Here is a 13,660-nt window from a genome sequence, read left to right as displayed (position 1 = left end):
TATGTATAAAAATTAACTCAAAATGGATCAAAGACCAAAATGTAAGATGTAAGAGAATAAAACTCTTAGAAGAAAACAGAGGAAAAATTTCATGGCATTGGATTTGGCAACAATTTATTGGATGTGACACTAAAAGCACAGGCAACAAAAGCAGAAATAGATAAATTGGAGTTAAAACTAAACGTTTTTGTTTATCAAAGGATGCTGTCAACAGAATGAAAAGACAATCTATGCAATGGGAGAAAATATTTGAAAGTCATATATCTGATAATGGATTAATATTAAGAATATATAAAGAACAACAAAAACCAAATTCAGAAATGGGTAAAGGACTCGAATGGCCATTTCTCCAAAGAAGACGTACAAATGGCCAATAAACATGTGAAAGATATTCTCGACATCACTAAACATTGAAAAACGCAAATCAAAACCACAATGAGATACCACTTCACACCCATCAGAATGGCTGCTATCAAATAAATAAATGAATCGAAAACAGCAAGTGTTGCTGAGCACGTAGAGGAATTGGAACCCTCATATGTTGCTGTGGGACAGTGAAATGGTGCAACTGCTGTGGAAAACAGTATGGCTGTTTCTGAAAACATTGAACATATAATTGCCATATGATCTGGCAATTGCACTTCTGCATATATACCCAAAAGAATTGAAAGCAAGGACTAGAACAGATTTTTTACACCAATGTTTATAGCAGCATTATTTACAATAGTTCAAAGGTAAAAACAACCCAAATGTCCATCTGTGGATGAGTGGATAAACAAAGTGTGGTGTGTACAAATGGAATATTATTCAACCTCTAAAAAGAGTAAAATTCTGATACATGCTATAACATGGATAAAGAAAACTTTATACTAAGTTATATAAGCTAGGCAGAAGACAACAAGTATTGTATGACTCCGCTTACATGCAGCAACTACAATAGCCAAATCATAGAGACCGAGCACAGGATAGCGGTCACCAGGGACTGGAGGGAGAGGGGGTGTAGGGAGCTGTTTAATGGGCACAGGGATTCTGTATGGCAAGATGAAAATGTCCTGGAGGTGGATGGTGGTGATGGTTGCACAACCATGTGAATGTTCTTAATGTCACTGAACTGCACGCTTGAAAATGGTTAAAATGGTAAGTTTTATATTGTATATATTTTACCACAATAAATAAATAAAATGTTGAGATAGTTTTTAAGATTTATGGACACACAGATCTTCAAATTTCTCTTAGGGAATATGTGCACAGCTATGCACATATTTGGAAAACACCTGTCTGGTGTCCTTCCGGGTCTCATCCAGCATCTTGTCCTAGCCACTAGGCAATTCACGCCTGCTGCACATTCTTTCAAGTTGTTCCCTGCCTGAAATGCCCCTTTCCCCCCACCCAATCAATGAGTGGAATTTGATACTCCAAGACTCAACCCAAGTGCCCACCACCTTCAGAAAGACAGTGCTGCTCCTCCAGACAGAACCCGTTTCTTCCTCTACTGTGTTCCCGGAGAACTTGAAACCTCTGATACATGCCATTCCTGTCCCCAAGCAGACCGAATTGCATAAGAATAAAGATGGTGTCTCACTCACCTCTGTAACTTCTACCCATGTATAACATAGAGCAAAATTTGAAGCAGAGTCTTAGTAAATAGCTGAATAACTGAATATATATATATATATATATATATATATATATATATATATATATATAAAAATAAAATTCTTCCCTCATAATCCTCCCCTGAGAGAGTAGACAGACGTTTTCCTCCACTTTCCAGAATAGGAAAATAAGACACAGAGAAAGTTAACACCGTGCCCGGGCTGCAGGCTCGCTGCGGCTGGTGGGGGTGAAGGGGTAGCATCAGAATGCTGCTCTCTTCTGAGTGCTGATCTGTGGAGCCAGGCACTAAATCTTTCTGTCAATAAGTTAAGAGCATTACTTTATTGGTTATAAAACACATGTTCTCGAATATTTGCCGAAGGTCCTGTCCATAAATGAATAATCTTATACATATTTCTGCTACCCCTTCCATAATAAACCCCCCACCACTGTTCCAACACCAGGAGGTTGGAAACAGCTGTGTCATTAATGAACGATAGCAGATCCTAACCGGTGACCTTCAGATGAAAGGCTCATTATTTCCTTACTGGTCTCGAGAGCTATTTGGTTCCCTAGCACGCCAGCATGGGATTTGGACTGAAGAGTCTAAGCCTTGAACTATAAAAAAACGTAGGTAGTCCTTGATACAATTTAGAGCGATTACATTCTATTGTGCCAAGAATTCCTTATTAAAAATCAATTTAATTGTGCATATGCCATCTGGTTGGTATTATGATCTTTTATGGGGGGAAAACGTGATTTTGTATTTACCTCATGTTCCATAGTATAAGCATGTAATTTTGCAGAAACAGGCATTTTGTAGTGTTGAGAAATTAGTAATTAAAGAAAATTTTAAAACGTTTACCAGACTTCCCTTTACTAACTTCTGTGACTTTGAGCTGTAAGATTCAACTTCTTGAATCATTTGAGATCTTAATGGAAAAAAAATACCAAATTAAAGTAAAAAATTTACATATGCACATCATCTGCTGCATTTATTTGCATGTAATAATTTCTATTTTATTTTATACTTTTGAGATTCAAATTCCAGTCCCTTAAAATATAACCTAGATTGTCCCATTGGTATTAATTTAAGTTGTTTTATTCAAGGGATTTGGATAATAAAGAGTAAGAAGTTTGCTTTTGATTTTCTGTTGGGTCGGTGTCAACCATACGAGCAAAAGATTGCAATATTTTAGCTCAAAACATTGCAGGAAAATATTTCAAACTAGAGTGATTGCATTTTGTTGTACAAAATAAAGAAGATTTTTGTAGCCTGCTTTTCAAAGCAATCTAAAAACCCTAATCTAAAAAGGATCCTTTGGCTTTCTTAACATGGCATTTGAGGAGGAAGATCTGGGTAAGTTTTCTTATTTTTTTGGTCTGCTTATGTTTTTATAGTTGTGATGTGTTTTGATCATGTTATAATCTTAAAATATCAGCAGCATAGTAAGTTAGTAGCCATAAATATTGGTTTAATTCTAAATTGCCTTAGCTTTAGTTCTGTTTTAAAAATCACATATTTGTTATGTCGGGAGCCTACTATTAGTAACTGCAGTCAGTTCAACACTGATTTGGGATAAGCCACAATATATTTTATCTTCTCTGTGCCCCAATTTCCTCATTTGTGAAAAGAGGAAAACACCTCTTCATTAGGCATGTCACGATGTTTAAATGAGATAATACATTTAGAGTGTTGCAGGGTTCTTGGAGTAGAGTAAGCAACAAATGCATGTTAACTTTCATCATCAAAAATAACAGAAACGACAATTTGTGTGGTTGTCTTTCCATTTGTACGTTTTTTAAAAAAATGAAGCTTGGGGAGGTTAAGGAAGTTGCCCATCCTCATGCAGCAATTAAGAGCTCAAACTAACCTGTCCTGTGCTCACTTTTATGTGGGCTCTTTTCTTTAACGTTAAATATTAATATTCTGTATGTATTCATTTATTGAGCAGCTACTGTGTGCCCAGAACTGTACTAGATCCTGGGTGTGCAGTGGGGAGTGGAATTGTTGTAATCTGGCCAGATACCAGTGCAACACAATGACAGAAGGTGACAAGCTCAGAGAGAAGTGAGCATGGAGCGGTGACAGAGAACAGCAGGGTCTTGTCTTCTACAGGTTTTTATAAAAGTTGAAATAATGCTTATTTGTTGTAATGATAATAGTGATGTATAAATAAAAAATAACTTCCCCTCATCTGCCTTCATTTCTGCTCAGGCAGTCAGTGGGAACGGTCTGCAGCCTTCCATACTTGCCTGCACGTTCATACAAACATTCATAAACACAGAGCATTTTTGTTGTGGTTTTACAAAAAATGGGTTGTATACACTTCATTCTGTAACTTTCTTTTGTTTGCTTGTTTGCCTTGAGAAGTCCTTAGAAGTTTTATGAGTATGTGGTCTTTGCTGCTAGCATTTTACCTGCCCAGCACTGACTCAGTGAGAGAGAACCATGCTGAGATTTTCTAGATGAGACCCTGCCCATTTGTTACCATTTTTGCTCTGGTCTCCACTTCATTCTGGCTACTCAATACTGTAATTTATTAGACAAAAGATACTGGAGGGGAGAGTTTGCAGAATATCTTCTACTGCTACTACTACTACTGTTACCACTATTACTATTTCTTCAGTCATTATTATTTCTGACAACCATTGCTCTATAATAGCATCCCTGATTTTTCCCCTTGACTTCATATCTACCTACCTACTTATCTATTTATTTATTTTGCCTTTCCTTGTGTCAGTCTCATACTATTTCTTGGGCATTCCTTCATTTCCATCCATCCAGATTTAACATTTTAAAAGATGGGTGCATAATACCTCATAGATTTGCTACCATCACCTCCTACGAAAGAACTTTAGGGCTTTTTCCTATGCAGTTTGTTTTGTTTTCCACTACCAACAATACTGCAAAAGAAGACATATTTTTATGTACTGGTGCTTTTACTTATGAGATGTGGATTTCTAGAAATAGATTTTTTAGGCAAGATATGTGTTTGATTTTTATCTTAATACATATGGCCAGGTGAAATTTCAAAAAAGATTGTAGCATTCTGACTTGTAAATAGATAATCTTTAACGCAAGTGAATCAGCTCAGACCTGATGTGCAAATTAGTAGACCATGATGTTATTGTCACTTTAGTGAGAGACCATATGGCTAATTTTAAAAATTATTCTCCATAGGGCCCTTTTTACTTCAGACTTCTGCCAGGGACCCTGGAATAACAGAGTAAATGGAGGAACAGGGCATCCTTTCCCAAACTGAGCAGTCATCTGTTAAGTATGTGGGCTGTTAGTTGAGAACCTGAGAGCGGCGGCAGGTACAACCCGCCAAAGCCGTCCGGTGGTGGCGGGACGTCCAGACAGGAGCCTGTGCAATTAGCCAAGACGGTTACTGCGTTTTTGGCACTCAGGCAGCAGTTAAAGCAAAGAAGGATCTTTTTCCAAGAAGGAAAAGCCATTTAATAAGTTTGGGTCAGTTTGCTCCTAACAACACTACATTTGAGAACCAAAAACCCCAGGAGCTTGGCAAGCCAGCAGCAGTTGGCAGGTCCTCCCACCAACTCACCAAGTCTGCAGCCGTCCAGCCAGGACCTGGCTCTCTGGGCTTTGACTGTATTCATTTAATAGCATTCCTATTAACAAGAAAGTAAAGGCAGAGGAATCTTTGTCCCCATTAATCCAAAAGAGTACAATTTAGTGGCCGTAAGCAAGCCACTATCCAAGTAGCTGCACATCAGACGGGGGATAGGCCGTCTGTGTGCATTGAGGGCTCTTTGGTGTATGCAGCTGGGCACTTGTGGCCCACCAAAAATGACATTAATGTTTAGGAATTGGGTGGTGCTTTTTTGTATATGAATTAACATTTGTATATGACTCAGTAGTGTGAAAGTCTGATTTTATAGTGTGTCAGAGAGCTGTCGTGTACCTATCTCATGAGTAAATAAAATAAAAACTAAGTACGTTTGTATAAATATTTAAAAATACATCGCGTTCTCAGACTTTTTCCGTTTCACCTATGGAAATCTTGCCAAAACAAAATCAAGTTTGAGTGTTTACAATGTAAGAGAAAACCAGCTCACAGATTTTGAAATTAAGAAGTGTACTTTTTTGTTCGTTTTTTCGTTCGCTTGTTTTAATTTTTTGTGTCTCTGCCAAATAAATAGTTCCAATGAAATAAACAGGTCTGATCATCTAATGATGGATTATCTGAATACAGATTGAGATTGAACTGGAAATGTTGAGAACGAACTTGTTTATACTTTTTAAAAAGCTGCAGCACCTGCAACTGATAAAAATTAGTACAAACATATCAAAGGTCTTTGAAAAAACGTGGCCAACCCAGTGCCAGCCTGGACAAAATCAGAATCCTGGCTGCTTAAAGGAAATTTGCTAATATTCATCTAACCAACAACATTAATCTGAAATGAAGAGTAAAAATTTTTTTGTGATTTAGGATTGCTTGGAACAATGTCAGTGTCAACAAGGTCAATTCAGAGGAGATGCTATAGATTTCTTAGAGTTTTTTTCCCCCTTATTGTATATTTTCAACAACTTGGGTGTCTTGGTTATACAAAAGTCACTCAGTCTCTAAAATAATTTCTCATTAATAATTTATAAGGATTATTGCCGTTTTCAGGGTCTAAAGTTGCAAAGGTACTGGATTCACTTCCCGTGCTACTCTGGCCTCAAGAATAGGTGTACAGTTCTAAGTGCGAAGTCAGGCTAGAGGGGTTGTTATTTTAAAAGGAGAGGAGCTTTCAGAACCCACACTCCCATGCATACAAACATGATCATGCTTCATGCAACAGTCACATGTCATTATTTTGCTTATCATAAACATCTGTTAAAACAACATTTCTATGTTTTATCATGGTGACCCGATACACTTATTTCTTTAGTCCAGGGTTTCTCAACAGTAGCATTATTTACATTTGGGGGAAGATAATTCTCTGTTGTAGGGGCTCTTCTGGGTGCTGTACAGTCTTTGGCCTCTACCCACTCAATGCCGGTAACACCCTCTCCTGAGTCGTGATGATAAAAAAGATCTCTAGACATTGTCAAATGTTTCCTCAGAGGCAAAATCGCCCCTGGTTGAGATTTACTCCTTCAAACAGTTATATAAATAAAATGTGAACATGTTTAAAAAGTTCAAAACAGTAGAAGAGTTATAAGTGAGTCTCTCTCTTTCCCCCTAGAGAACTTCTACCACCTAAAGATAGTGAATATTATTGATGTCTTCTATGTCTTCCAGAAAGTTGCTATGCATGGATAAGTATACACATCTCTTCTGCACTATCGTGACCATTCAAAATAAACCTTGACCTTTTCATTTTAATAAAGTATCTGTGAGATTTTAATATTACATTGTATATGGATTTATATTACTCTTTTTCATGTCTGCGTAGTATTTTATTATATGGATGAACCATAATTTATTTCATCAGCTATCAGTGTATATGCAAGTTCAAATTTTTTCTTTTTCCAAATATGTCACACCCTTATATTTTCATGTTGAATACTGTGTGATTACAGATATAAGGTATAATTTAGAGTATGTTCCTAAAAGTGGAGTCACTGGGTCAAAGGAAAAGTACATTAAACATTCATACACAGTGCTATGTTACCAACTAGGTATTAGAGTAGCTATTTCCCCAGGTTATCAAACTTTTAATTCTTTGCCCATCTGATAAATAAAAGATCATATCCCTGTGTGTGTGTATGTTTAATAGAAGATGAGATTTTCTATGTTTTTGTGTCTTTTTCCATGTGTGATCACACTACATATGTTTTATGCTTTTTGCCCATTTTCCTATCAGCTTCTAGGGTGTTGTTTTTTTCCTGACTTGTAAAAACTCTTTATATATTAATTAGTTTTGATAGATGTTTGAAATGTTGTATGACATCAATTTTCTTTCAACTTTATTAATATTTTTCTATATAGAAATTCCTCTGTTTCAAATTTTTTCCTCTTTCTAAATTTAGTCTTACAGAGAGTTATTTTCACATGCAACAAAAAAACTTTTCATATTTTCTTTTAATGCTTTCAGAGTTTTGTGCTTTATGTTTAGATATTCAAGCTATTTGTAATTGAATATAGACTGGAATACTATATAATTTTTTTTCTAAATACTATGGTAATTTATCATATGATAAAGGGCATTTCAAAAAAGTAGGATAAAGATGACTCATTAAACAAATGCCATTGACAGATTGCTGGTATTTGGGTATAAAATGATAAAGTTGGATCCACACTTGGTTATTGTAAGGGACCAATGGAAGGTCATGGTAGCTTAGAGGACGGAGGCAGTGTTGTCACAAAGGCAGGTGGGGGGCCTGATCATGCCGGCTTGTAATTTGAATCTTACTGAGATTGATCTTGTTTGAGTAGCCTTTCTTTTTCATGTTTCTTTGATGTGTTTCTCTTGTACATAGCATATATTTTGGATTTTATTTTTTTATTCATCTGAGAGTTTTAAGATTTTATTATTAATATAACACATATTTAATATTACTTCTGTCATCACGTTTTATGTTATGTTTTGAGCTTTTGATGTTTCCTTGGTTTCTATCTTTTGCTAAAATTCCTGTTACACTTTATTTCCCTAAGGACTTACAAACATGCTGCTAGACAGAAATAGAAAGCCAGCTTCATTTTTTCCCCCTTGTAAGTTAATTGCTTCTTCTGCCCAAATACACTGAAGAATTGATCTTGTATAATTTTAAAACTCATTAATTCCTACAGCAGGATATGTGGGTGTTGATCTTTCTGTATTTGTTGTTTGTTTTATTTCCTAGTACAAAGGACACCCTCTCTATTGGCTGATTAAGGTTCCAGAATTTCAGAAATTTTTCTTCTGTTAGGTCTTTGAACATTTTTTTCTACTCGTTCATTTTTTTGAAGTATACTTTTTTTCTTGTTATTATCTTTAAAGGTTTCTAACTCTATCAATTTCTCTTAAAATCAATGTTAACTTTTTGTCCTTTGCTTAGTAATGTTTTCTCAAGCCCACTCTACCTGTGTCTGACTGGGTTCAGCACTGTCAGTTCTGATTTTTATTTCCCTTTATGTGGCTATAATCTCTAACATTGACCTTTTCCTATCTGTCTTCTTCTTTGATATCTGACACATCACATTTCAGCTCATGTTTCAAAGACAATCCACATTTTCTTTAGCTCCTTTAGGCTTGCCAAGAATTTCAGAACTTTCTTATGCCCCGTGGCCTGGTTCTTCTGTAGAGATTATTTCATAAGCATTTGTCATGGTCTTTTATTTTTTCTGTATTATGTTTGGAAGATGTCTAGGGGAGGGGGGCTTCCAAGTTGGCTCAGAGCACTTTCCAATCAAATTCTGTCTCCTCTCCACTGGTCACCTGTCACTTTACAGTGATAAGCACCTCCCATGCTAGTCTTTCCTCCCCTTGGAAGAGGAGGCCTGTGTGCCTTGCAGGGAATTTCTGTATGTTATAGGTCTTCTGCTGGACAAGTTGATTGCCACGTATACTTCCTCCTGCACCCTGCTGTTCTCCCTACTTGATTCTTGAAAAAGACAAGAAAAATAGGCACATGGGCATACATTGCCCTGCAACTTCAGTTTGCCTGCTGTGTTGAATCTCATCCAGTGACCTCCACAGTCCCTACCTCTATGTTTTATGCTGTAAATAAGAGTCATTTCACCTATTTCTTGGATTACTTTTACTCTGTTTTAATCTGTAGGTTTTGTCTGCTTTTGCCATTTTCCCTTGATATAATCTAATTAATCTTGTCACATTTATCAGCATCTAATCTATGTCATTTGTAGTTTTTTAAATTTATTTTTATTAGCGTATTCATTGTTACAAATCATACTTATTCTTTATGCCCCTTATCCAATTTCTCCTCTTCTCTCTCTCCCCTCTAATAACCATCGATTTGTTCTCTCCACCTGACAGATTAACTGTTGCTCTGTTGGTTTGTTACCTAGATGATCTGTCCAGTACTGAGACAGGTGTGATCAAGTCCTCCCCTATTATTGTAAATCACATGCTTCTTCTATTTCTCTGGAGTGTGCTTTGTGGAGAGAGAGGACCTCTTCATTTTTTTTTTTTTTTTAATCTCTGCTGGTGCCTTGCCTTGTGTCAATGCAGTTTAGTCTGGCGTGCCATCTGCATGGTGGCTGTGGCTGCTGCTATAGAGACCAGCTGCTTTTGCAGCAGCCATGGCAGTTGTGGTGGCTGTGGAGGGCTACCCATGTGAAAATGGTGTTTTTGGTGTGCTCTTTACCTGGTTGCAGCTGGGTTCAGCTTCCCCCCTGGCCTCATGTGCCATTCTTAGGTGTTGTTGAGGAGCAGTGGGGGGAAGAAGGAGAAGGGAAAGGAGAGAGAAGTAGGGTGGGAAAAGTGGAAAGCGGGGGCATGATCGAGGCCCACGGCCCCTGCCTCATTCCTGCAGGGGAGACCAGGGGGCTTCCAGTGGCAGCTGGGTCATCGCTGGGCTGGATGCAGATGTCACAGGGCATGTGGCTGAAGCCCTCAGCTCCCCACTACCCCAGCTCATGAGCCTGGGGTGCTTCCTATGGCAGCTCAGTGGTCATCATTGGGCTGGTTGTGGGTGTCAGGGGAGTGTGGTTGAGGCCCTCAGTCCTCCCCTATCCCTGGCTTGGAAGCCCCGGGGGCTTCTGGTCCTTCTAGGTTTTATAGGTGTTCTTTGGTGGTGGTAGACCTTTACTAGTTAATATCAAACTTTGATCTGTGGGTATTTTGTTTTTTCTTTCAGTTCTGTGTTGGATTATTTGCTGTTCCCACCACTTAAACTCTGCACTGGAATTAACTTGTTGTCCTTTGCTTACTTCTAAAATAGGGGAACTTCCTGTGGGGACCAGCACTTGAGCCCTGTGGTTGAGCTAAATTGCTGCTTTGCTGCTGATTCCCTGGGGAAGCCTTTTTGTGCAGCTCAGGTTTTAATTGTTGACCTTGTAAGCACTTGCGGGTCTTGTGAGGTCTGGTATACCTGGGTGTGTGGAAAATGGTCTGGGCTGAGTCTTTTCAGCAAACTACATCCCCTGCAGTTCTACATTCCTGACCAGTCTCCATTGAGTGGTCCTGTGCTGACTGGAGGGCAGGTCAGCTGTCCTTGCTGTGCCCCAGTGTTCCCCTGGTGGGCCCATCTCTCCCACCACCCAACCTCCAAACACTTCCCATGGGGTGGACCATGCACTGGTCCCTTGCAATGACTGACCAGCCTCTGAGTGGCTCCTTTTTTCAGTTGTCTGTGGCCCCTCACTCCTATGTGGGTCCATGGGAACCCTATTAGTGGTCTTGCTGGCTTGGGGACCACCAAGGCCGTCTTCTCCCCTGCCACCTCTAGGCAACTTTATCTGAAGGGCGGGCACAGCTGCAGCTTTTTCCAGCCTGCTTGTCAGGGCCAGTCTGGAAGTGGATGGGGCTTGAAATGGTGGGAGCGACCTTTCTGTCTCTCATCGTGGTTTCTTCTGCCTTCATGAGCTCCGTAGGTCTGTTCTCCTCTTCCCTTGAGCTCTAGTGGCCCCAGCTTGGCTGATGTTGCTTTTTAATAGCTATACATTGATTGATTTGTAGGAGAGAGTGACTCCGGAGACCATCCATTCTGCATCTTGACCGGAAGCCCTCATTTGTAGTTTTAATTAAAGCTGTCTCGTGGTTTTATTGAAAATGGTTATTTCTTTTCTATTTCCAAATATTTTTGATGTTTTTAGTTGATGTGATGAAGGGAAGGACAGTAGGAATATCACTACTCTACACCACCTTCAACAAGGCAGCAAATTAAGTGGATTAAGCCATAAGATAAAGTGCTCACTAGATACCTATGACTGTTCTCTCAACGGCTTGAATAGAAGAGAACTCAGAATTATAGCACAGTCTTGGGAAGGTTAAGTGAAAACCCTTATAACAATTTATACATATGTTTGAAGCAGATGGTGACCCTGGTTCTCATTGCACTGAAAGTGTGGTTGAAGTATTGATTGCTGGGACCTCCATGGTAGGGAGGCTGTGGGATTGAAATTGTGGTTTAGGGATGGGAACATTTGAGTAGGTGTCAAGAATATCCTGAGCACAGAACACAGAACCTCTGGTTCTTAGTTCTTCACCAATATGTCTTCACTGAGAAAAGCCAGGCCTCTTGGGGGCCTCCGGGGAGGACAGTTGAAATTAAGAGTGATTAGGAGAGAGAGCGCTGAATCCTGAGTAGAATGGTGGTTATAGAGGGTGGTGGGTGGAGGGAGTGGGGAGATGATGGTTAAAGTCCCAGTTAGGATGAATAACTTGTTTTGGTTTTTTTCTTTTGAGATTTTTTGTACAGCATGGTGAATATAGTGAATTCTTTGCAAAATTGCTAAGAGAGTGCATTTCAAAGGTTTGTAAATGTTTATACAAAATAAGTGCTTGAGTTGATGGATATGTTAATTATCTTGTTTTAATTATCCCACATTGTATTCATAAATCATAACATCACTTTGTACCCATAAATATATACAATTATCCATTGTTAGTTTACAATTAAATTAAAGCTTTCTTTAATTATAAAAAGGAAGAGTAAGGGCCGGCCCGGTGGCGCACTGGATAGTGCGCCGCTTGGGAGCGCGGCGGCACTCCCGCCGAGGGTTCGGATCCCACATACAGACCGGTTCCCGCTCACTGGCTGAGCGAGGGGCGGGCGCAACACCGAGGGTTGCGATCCCGTTGCCGGTCACGGGCCGGTACGGGCGCAACACCGAGGGTTGCGATCCCGTTGCCGGTCACGGGCCGGTACGGGCGCAACACCGAGGGTTGCGATCCCGTTGCCGGTCACGGGCCGGTACGGGCGCAACACCGAGGGTTGCGATCCCGTTGCCGGTCACGGGCCGGTACGGGCGCAACACCGAGGGTTGCGATCCCGTTGCCGGTCACGGGCCGGTACGGGCGCAACACCGAGGGTTGCGATCCCGTTGCCGGTCACGGGCCGGTACGGGCGCAACACCGAGGGTTGCGATCCCGTTGCCGGTCACGGGCCGGTACGGGCGCAACACCGAGGGTTGCGATCCCGTTGCCGGTCACGGGCCGGTACGGGCGCAACACCGAGGGTTGCGATCCCGTTGCCGGTCACGGGCCGGTACGGGCGCAACACCGAGGGTTGCGATCCCGTTGCCGGTCACGGGCCGGTACGGGCGCAACACCGAGGGTTGCGATCCGTTGCCGGACACGGAAAAAGACAAAAAGGAAAAAAAAAAAAAGGAAGATTAAGAGTGTGAACAAACTTTTGAAAATCAGCACGCTTAGGAGTTTTTTGAACTAGGAATGGGATCATAAAAGCTGTTATAAAGGAAAGCTTTATTTAGCAATGGAATTGAGGCAGAATTGGATCCCACTGGGACTTTGTGAATCCGTCTTTGTACCGAGAGTCATGCTGGGTACAGTTGTGCACGGAGCAGCACAGGGAACATTCCCATCTCGAAAAACATAGTCTGGTGGAGACAAGAAACTGATTTTGAAAAATCTGACCCAGCAAAATTTCAGTACCGGGATTAATCTCAACTCAGATGACCACAGTGGGGCCGTTCTGTGTTTTCAGTTAGGTTCTACCATAGTAATGGGTTGAGTCTGTCATGATTTTACACTGCTGGGTTCTGTGATTTGTAGGGGGTACTCTGAAGCCTGTCAAAATCCTGGGATTCCTGTTGTATCATACACATTTAGCTGAATTTTAAGCAGCAGTGTTTTGTAGTCCATATTTCCACATCTGCTCCTTTCTAAGGCGAGTATCTGTCTGTCCTCCGGGCCCCTCGTCCGTTCCATCCTCGCTGTCTCCATGTCTTCTCTTAGCCGTGCCTGTGACCTTCCCATCTCTAAAATTGTTTTATTCTCTTGTCATGTGACGTTAGTTATATTCTTGGCACTTTGCTCTGTAGTTGGTTTTTTGTCAGTCTTCCCTAATCAATTAGAACTATAGGCTTCTTCTTTTTTTTTTTTCCTTTTTGTCTTTTTTCGTGTCCGGCAATGGACCGCAACCCTCAGTGTTGCCCCCGTACCAGACCGGGACCGGCAACGGGATCGCAACCCTCGGTGTTGC

General features: G+C 40.4%; 1 protein-coding gene across 1 annotated transcript in view; it reads left to right on the top strand.

Moving 5' to 3' along the window:
* The window catches only part of ATP8A2 (ATPase, aminophospholipid transporter, class I, type 8A, member 2), a 244,691-nt gene that overhangs the window by 67,818 nt on the left and 163,213 nt on the right, over positions 1–13,660 (top strand). The window lies entirely within an intron of this gene.

Source organism: Galeopterus variegatus, unplaced genomic scaffold, assembly GCF_000696425.1.
Source record: "Galeopterus variegatus unplaced genomic scaffold, G_variegatus-3.0.2 Scaffold1767, whole genome shotgun sequence".
Classification (NCBI taxonomy): Eukaryota; Metazoa; Chordata; class Mammalia; order Dermoptera; family Cynocephalidae; genus Galeopterus; species Galeopterus variegatus.
Note: the sequence above shows the minus strand (reverse complement) of the source record. Positions and strands in the feature narration are given on the sequence as shown.